The following is a 9,107-nucleotide window of genomic DNA, read 5'->3' on the forward strand; positions in this document are numbered from 1 at the left end:
GCTTCAGACATGTCGACACCACATACCGACACCCCACACACAGGGATTAACCTATAAGGGGACAAAACCCCAACCAGGCCCTTAGGAGAGACAGAGAGAGAGTATGCCAGCACACACCCAGCTCTTAATAACACTGGAAAAATATGACCAGATAGCGCTTTTATATATATATAAAATGACCAGATTCCCACTCACTGCGCTCAAAATGCCCCCCTCCTCTTTTTTCCAGCCTGAATGTTCAGCAGGTGAGAGACCAGGGAGCCAGCGTTTTCCTCATGCAGCTTCTGTGGAGAAAATGGTGCTGGTTAGTGCTGGGGATTAAGCTCCGCCCACCCGACGGCTGGCTTCGGTCCCGGTGATTTTTTTATAGAAAATGGCGGGGGATCGTAGAATTACTGCCCAGCCTAATCTACCTTGTCAGTGCCCAAATGTGAGGTTTATTGCTGCCCAGGGCGCCCCCCCCTGCGCCCTGCACCCTTCAGTGCTGCTCTGTGTGTGTGAATGGGAGCAATGGCGCGCAGCTTACCGCTGCGCTTACCTCATGAAGATCTGATGTTTTTTGCCGCCTATGATGTCTTCTGCCTTCTCATACTCACCCGGCTTCTATCTTCGGCATCTGTGAGGAGGATGGCGGCGCGGCTCCGGGACGAACCCCAGGTGAGACCTGTGTTCCGACTCCCTCTGGAGCTAATGGTGTCCAGTAGCCTTAGAAACAGAGCCCAACCGTTAAGCCAGCCCTGCTTCTCTCTCCTCAGTCCCACGATGCAGGGAGCCTGTTGCCAACAGGACTCCCTGAAAATAAAAAACCTAACAAAATTATTTTTCAACAGAAAACTCTGGAGAGCTCTCTGCAATGTACCCATTCTCCTCTGGGCACAAGATCTAACTGAGGTCTGGAGGAGGGGCATAGAGGGAGGAGCCAGTGCACACCCATAGTAAAAGTTCTTTTTAGGTGCTTTATCTCCTGCGGAGCCCGTTTATACCCCATGGTCCTTATGGAGTCCCCAGCATCCTCTAGGACGTAAGAGAAACCTTGATGCGCATGGTCAGAATCAACTAGACTGTGAGTGGGCACTGAATTCTTGGGGAGATTGGGAAGAATATCGAGCATCTTCTATATGAAAACCAAGGGAAAAAGAAACCTGGATACGTTTGCCATCACCCTCAACCCTGTAAGTAGGGTACGCATCTGCACACATTTTAGAAGATAAAGATACCTTTATGAGTTTCCTCCACTCTACCAATTTAGTGAGTGGGGTACGCCAACTTTAACACAGCAATATCGGTGGTTTTGGTGGTGGAAAAAGTAAAAAGATACCTTTTATATACATAGCATTACATTGACCAGTGTGAGTTGGGGTACGCCCACGTCACGTTCTATCACTTATTTGGAGAATTTCGTTCAGTGAATTGAAAAAAGAGATTTTTTGACAAACTGAGACTGTTATACACATGTATTATTTTTTATTTTTCATATTGTTTGCATCACTGGGAAACACCATCGGATGAATTTTGAAAGAAGGAAAGTAGCACCTTGGAATACACTAAGAGGAATGTATTGTTGATTTTATATATGTGTATATGTAAAATGCTGAATATCGTATAAATAGCGCCAAGAGCCAAAACCCTTCCAACTTCTATATATCGGTTCATCAATGCATACGCCTTCTGGGGAAGATGGTTGCTGCCAACGAGGCTCTGCAGTACGGCAGGTTTCATGCTCGACCTTTTCAGCTGGACCTCTTGGACCTGTGGTCGGGCTCTCACCTACACATGCACAAGAGGATACGCCTGTCTCCGAATGCCAGGATTTCACTCCTCTGGTGGCTGCAACTTCCGCACCTTCTGGAAGGGCGAAGGTTCGGATTTCAGGACTGGATCCTTTTAACCACAGATGCATCTCTAAGAGGTTGGGGAGCAGTCGCTCTTGGGGAAAACTTTCAGGGACAATGGTTAGATCAAGAATCGCTTCTCCCAATAAACATCCTGGAACTCAGGGCCGTGTACAACGCCCTTCGGCAAGCAGCACACCTTCTACAGGATCGGGCTGTGCAGGTGCAGTCGTACAACGTGACCACCGTGGCCTACATAAACCGACAAGGCGGAACGAAGAGCAGGGCTGCCATGTCAGAGGTGTCAAAAATCCTCCTCTGGGCAGAAAGGCACGCGGTGGCGATGTCAGCAATCTTCATTCCGGGTGTGGACAACTGGGAAGCAGACTTCCTCAGCAGACACGATCTCCATCCATTAGAGTGGGGCCTCAATCCGGAGGTGTTCGAGGAGGTAACCGGTTGGTGGGGGGTTCCTCACATAGACAATGATGGCCTCCCGCCTCAACAAGAAGCTGTGGAGGTACTGTTCCAGGTCGAGAGACCTACAGGCAGTGGCGGTGGACGCACTGGTAACACCGTGGGTGTTCATGTCAGTGTATGTGTTCCCTCCACTTCCTCTGATACCAAAAGTTCTTCAACTGGTAAGAAGAACAAAGGTTCTGGCAATCCTCATTGCTCTGGACTGGCCAAGGAGGGCTTGGAACGCGGATCTACTGGATCTTCTGCTGGAAGATCAAAGGCTGTTACCTCTTCGAGAGGATCTGCTACTGCAGGGGCCGTTTGCTTATCAAGACTTACCACGGCTACGTTTGACGGCATGGCGGTTGAACGCCAGATCTTAGCTTGGAAAGGTATCCTGAGTGAAGTCATTCCTTCCCTGATTCAGGCTAGGAAGGGGGTAACATCTAAACATTACCATCGAATTTGGAAGAAATATGTTTCTTGGTATGAATCAAGAAAATTTCCTGCGGTGGAGTTTCAACTTGGGCGTTTTCTCCTTTTCCTGCAAGCAGGTGTGGATCTGGGACTGAGATTGGGCTCCATCAAGGTCCAGATCTCTGCTTTGTCCATCTTTTTTCAAAAACAATTGGCTGTCCTCCCTGAGGTTCAGACCTTTTTGAAAGGGGTTCTGCTTTATCTTGTACAAGTCCATATCTGATCTTCCATGAAGACAGGGCGGAACTTAGGACTCGTCCACAGTTCCTGCCTACGGTTTTATCGGCTTTCCATATCAACCAACCTATTGTGGTGCCAGTGGCTACTGACTCCTCAATTGCTTCAAAGGCCTTGGATGTAGTGAGGACTTATGTGAAGAGGACAGCTTGTCATAGGAAAAGTGACTCTCTGTTTGTCCTCTATGATCCCAAGAAACTTGGGTGTCCTGCTTCTAAGCAGTCGATTTCACGCTGGATCAGATTCACTATCCAGCATGCTTAGTCCACGTCAGGATTGCCCTTTCCAAAATCTGTAAAGGCCCACTCTACTCGTAAAGTGGGCTCTTCCTGGGCGGCTGCCCTGGGTGTCTCGGCTGTATAACTCTGCCGAGCAGCTACTTGGTCTGGGTCGAACACGTTTGCCAAGTTTTACAAGTTCGATACTTTGGCCTCTGATGACCTCAAGTTTTGTCAAGCAGTGTTGCAGGAGCCTCCGCGCTCTCCCTCCTGTACTGGGAGCTTTTGTACATCCCCATGGTACTAATATGGACCCCAGCATCCTCTAGGACGTAAGAGAAAATAGGATTTTGGTTACCTACCGGTAAATCCTTTTCTCGTAGTCCGTAGAGGATGTTTGGCGCCCGCCCAGCGCTGAGTTTTCCTGCATTGGTTTTATGGTTCAGTACTACCTGGTTCCTAGGTACGTTCTGCGTTATTTACTGTTTCAGCTGTTGTGGAGTTGTGTCGGCATGTTAGCCGGATTTGCCTGTTGTGTGAGCTGGTATGAATCTCGCCACTATCTGTGTAATTCCTTCTCTCTAAGTATGTCGTCTCCTCGGGCACAGTTTCTAGACGGAGTCTGGTAGGAGGGGCATAGAGGGAAGAGCCAGCCCACACTATTTAAACTCTTAAAGTGCAAATGGCTCCTGGTGGGCCCGTCTATACCCCATGGTACTAATATGGACCCCAGCATCCTCTACGGACTACGAAAAAAGGATTTACCGGTAGATAACCAAAATCCTATTTCTCTTATGTCCTAGAGGATGCTGGGGACTCCGTAAGGACCATGGGGTATAGACGGACTCCGCAGGAGACATGGGCACCTAAAAGAACTTTCTAGTATGGTGTGCACTGGCTCCTCCCTCTATGCCCCTCCTCCAGACCTCAGTTAGATCTTGTGCCCAGAGGAGATAGGGTGCATTACAGGGAGCTCTCCTGAGTTTTCTGTGAAAAGAATTTTGTTAGATTTTTTATTTTCAGGGAGCTCTGCTGGCAACAGACTCCCTACATCGTGGGACTGAGGGGAGAGAAGCAATCCCACTTCTTAAGAGTTTAAGGGCTCTGCTTCTTAGGCTACTGGACACCATTAGCTCCAGAGGGAGTCGGAACACAGGTCTCACCCTGGGGTTCGTCCCGGAGCCGCGCCGCCATCCTCCTCACAGATTCCGGAAAAAAGAAGTCGGGTGAGTATTTGAAAAGAAAGAAGACGTCAGGCGGCAGAAGACTTCAGATCTTCCTGAGGTAAGCGTGCAGCAGTAAGCTGCGCGCCATTGCTCCCACATAACACACACACACATGGCACAGATGGGTGCAGGCACAGGGGGGGGGCACCCTGGGCAGCAATAAACCTCGTTTTGGCACAAAAGGATTTTATTAGGCTGCTGAGGCAGTAAATAAACGATTCCCCGCCATTATTTTCAGATACAGAACGAGACCGAAGCCCGCTGCTGGAGGGGGCGGAGCTTGATCCCTCAGCACTAATCAGCGCCATTTTCTCCACAGAAGCTGCAGAGAACGCTGGCTCCCCGGACTCTCCCCTGCTGAAGAGCTCAGAGGGCTGAAAAAAGAGAGGGGGGCACATAATTGGCGCAGTGAGTGGGGGAAATCAATTTATATATATATAAAAGCGCTGTCTGGGTTTTCCTGGGTCAGTTTGGCGCTGGTGTGTGCTGGCATACTCTCTCTCTCTCCAAAGGGCCTTCTTTAGGGAATTGTCCCCTTATAGTTATATCCCAGTGTGTGTGGGGTGTCGGTACGTGTGTGTCGGCATGTCTGAAGCGGAAGGCTTATCCAAAGAGGAGGTGGAACAGATGAGTGGTGTGTCACAGTCGGCGGTGCCGACTCAGGATTGGATGGATATGTGGCATATGTTAAATGCAAGTGTAGCTTCACTACATAAAAGGCTGGACAAAGCAGAGTCCAGGGTGTCGACAGGTGTTCAATCTACGGATGGCACCGACTCACAGGACCCGTCGGGGTCTCAGAAACGTCCCTTCTCACAAATAGGGGACACAGATACCAACACGGACTCTGATTCCAGTGTCGACTATGATGAAGCAAGATTGCACCCCAGGGTGACAAAAAGTATTCAGTGCATGATTATTGCAATAAAAGATGTTTTACGTATCACTGATGAGCCCTCGGTGCCTGACACGAGGATACATATGTTTAAGGGAAGGAAACAGGTTATGAATTTTCCTCCTTCCCATGAACTAAATGAGTTATGTGAAAAAGCTTGGGAAACTCCAGATAAGAAGCTGCAGATTCCCAAAAGGATTCTTATGGCGTACCCTTTCCCTACACACAGGACAGGGTACGTTGGGAATCCTCTTCCACAGTGGACAAAGCCTTAACACGCCTTTCCAAGAGGCGCTACCGTCCCCTGACACAGCGGCCCTCAAGGACCCTGCGGACCGCAGGCAGGAGACTACATTAAAGTCTATTTACACACATACTGGTACTTTGCTTAGACCGGCAATTGCGTCGGCATGGGTATGTAGTGCAGTAGCATCGTGGACAGATACCCTGTCAGCTGACCTTGATAGGGATACAATTATGTTAACATTAGCGCATATTAAGGACGCAGTCTTATATATGAGGGACACTCAAAGAGACATTGGTTTACTGGGTTCAAGAGCCAATGCTATGGCTATTTCGGCAAGAAGAGCCTTATGGATCCGCCAATGGACGGGGGATGCAGAATCAAAAAGGTATATGGAGGTTTTACCTTACAAAGGTGATGTATTGTTTGGGGACGGCCTCGCAGACCTGGTCTCCACATCTACCGCGGGTAAGTCTACCTTTTTACCTTTTGTTGCCCAACAGCAAAAGAAACCTCCACAATATCAGATGCAGTTCTTTCGCTCGCATAGATCCAGAAGAGGTCGGGGCTCCTCTTTCCTCGCCAGAGGTAAGGGTAGAGGCAAGAGGACACCTGCTGCGGCTAGTTCCCAAGAGCAGAAATCCCCCCCGGCTTCCGATAAGTCCACCGCATGACGCTGGGGCTCCCCTGCCGGAGTCCGCACAGGTGAGAGCACGCCTTCGACTATTCAGCCAAGTCTGGGTTCAGTCAGACGTGGACCCTTGGGTGATAGAAATAGTCTCCCAGGGTTACAAGCTGGAATTCGAAGAGGTGCCCCACGTCGATTTTTCAAGTCGGCCTTACCAGCTTCTACCCCAGAACGGAAAGTAGTGCTGGCTGCAATTCAAACGCTGTGTCAACAGCGAGTGATTATCAGGGTTCCCCTGAGCCAACAGGGAAAAGGGTATTATTCAACCCTGTTTGTGGTCCCGAAGCCCATTTTAAATCTAAAATCCCTAGACCTGTACTTGAAAAGATTCAAATTCAAGATGGAATCTCTCCGAGCGGTGATAGCCTGCCTGGAAGGCGGGGGATTTTATGGTGTCACTGGACATAAAGGATGCTTACCTTAATGTCCCCATGTATCCCTCTCATCAGGAGTACCTGAGATTCGCGGTACAGGATGGTCATCATCAGTTTCAGAAAATGATGGTGATCCTGCGCAAGCAAGGAGTCACGATTATCCCATACTTGGACGATCTCCTGATAAAAGCGAGGTCAAGACAACTACTGGAGAACGTGTCACTCTCTCAGAGAGTGCTTCAGCAACAGAGTTGGATTCTCAATCTGCCAAAGTCACAGTTGGTTCCGACAACTCGACTGACGTTCCTAGAAATGATACTGGACATGGAACAAAAGAAAGTTTTCCTCACGTGGGAAAAAGTCCAGGACCTCCAGAACATGGTCCGAGACCTGCTAAAGCCGAAAAGAGTGTCAGTTCATCAATGCACTCGGGTTCTGGGGAAAATGGTGGCAACTTACGAGGCCATTCCCTTCGGCAGGTTCCATGCAAGGACGTTTCAATGGGATCTTCTGGACAAATAGTCCGGGTCCCATCTACAATTATCAAAAAATAACACTGTCCCCCAGTGCCAGGGTGTCTCTTCTATGGTGGCTGCAAAGTGCTCATCTTCTAGAGGGTCGCAGGTTCGGCATTCAGGACTGGATCCTGGTAACCACGGACGCGAGCCTCCGAGGATAGGGAGCAGTAACCTTAGGAAGAAATTTTCAGGGACTGTGGTCAGACCAGGAGTCCTGTCTACACATCAACGTGTTGGAACTAAGGGCCATATACAACGGCCTTCGACAAGCGGAGGGTCTTCTTCGCAACCTACTGGTTCTGATTAAATCGGACAATGTCACAGCAGTGGCTCATGTGAACCGCCAAGGCGGGACAAAAAGCACAGTCGCAATGGCGGAAGCCACCAGGATTCTTCGCTGGGCGGAAAATCACGTAAGCGCTCTGTCAGCAGTCTTCATTCCGAAGCAGACTTCCTCAGCAGACACGAGAGTGAAGACTTCATCAAGAAGTCTTTGCAGAGATAACGAGTCTCGGGGGAGTTCCTCAAATAGACATGATGGCGTCACGCCTCAACAAGAAGCTGCGGAGGTATTCTGCCAGGTCCCGGGACCCTCAGGCAATAGCAGTAGACGCTCTGGTAACACCATGGGTATTCCAGTTGGTCTATGTGTTTCCTCCTCTTCCTCTCATCACAAAAGTGTTGAGGATCTTAAGACGAAAAAGAGTACAGACAATTCTCATTGTTCCAGACTGGCCTCGAAGGGCCTGGTACTCAGATCTTCAGGAGATGCTCACAGAAGATCCTGGACCTCTTCCTCTGAGAGAGGACCTGTTACAGCAGGGGCCCTGTCTGTTCTAAGACTTACCGCGGTTACGTTTGACGGCATAGTGGTTGAACGCCGGATCCTAGCTGAGAAGGGTATTCCGGAGGAGGTCATACCTACTCTAATAAAGGCTAGGAAGGAGGTGACGGCAAAACATTATCACCGTATCTGGCGGAAATATGCCTGTTGGTGTGAAACCAAGAATGCTCCTATGGAAGATTTCCATCTGGGTCGTTTTTCTCCACTTCCTACAGACAGGAGTGGATATAGGCCTAAAGTTAGGATCTGTTAAAGTACAGATTTCGGCCCTGTCGATATTCTTTCGGAAGGAATTGGCTTCTCTTCCAGAAGTCCAGATTTTTGTAAAGGGAGTGCTACACATCCTGCCTCCTTTTGTGCCCCCAGGGGCACCATGGGACCTGAACGTGGTGTTACAGTTCCTTAAATCACACTGGTTTGAACCCCTTCAAACGGTGGAGTTGAAGTTCTCACCTGGAAGGTGGTCATGTTGTTAACCTTGGCATCTGCAAGGCGTGTGTCAGAATTGGCGGCCTTGTCTCACAAGAGCCTTTACTTGATTTTTCATGTGGATAGAGCAGAAGTGAGGACTCGTCCTCAATTTTTACCTAAGGTGGTGTCTTCATTTCATATGAAACAACCTATAGTGGTGCCTGTGGCTACGAGTGACTTGGAGGATTCCAGGTCCCTGGATGTATTCAGGGCCTTAAAGATTATGTAGCCAGGACGGCTAGAATTCGGAAAACAGAAGCATTGTTTGTCCTGTATGCTGCCAACAAGATTGGCACGCCTGCTTCGAAGCAGACTATTGCGCGCTGGATCTGTAACACGATTCAGTAGGCTTATGTTACGGCTGGATTGCCGTTACCGCATTCAGTAAAGGCCCATTCCACTAGGAAGGTGGGCTCTTCTTGGGCGGCTGCCCGGGACGTCTTGGCATTACAGCTTTGCCGAGCAGCGACTTGGTCGGGTTCAAACACTTTTGCTAAATTCTACATGTTTGATACCCTGGCTGATGAGGACCTAGCATTTGCTCAGTCGGTGCTTCAGAGTCATCCGCACTCTCCCGCCCGATTGGGAGCTTTGGTATAAACCCCATGGTCCTTACGGAGTCAC

Source organism: Pseudophryne corroboree, chromosome 3, assembly GCF_028390025.1.
Source record: "Pseudophryne corroboree isolate aPseCor3 chromosome 3, aPseCor3.hap2, whole genome shotgun sequence".
NCBI lineage: Eukaryota > Metazoa > Chordata > Amphibia > Anura > Myobatrachidae > Pseudophryne > Pseudophryne corroboree.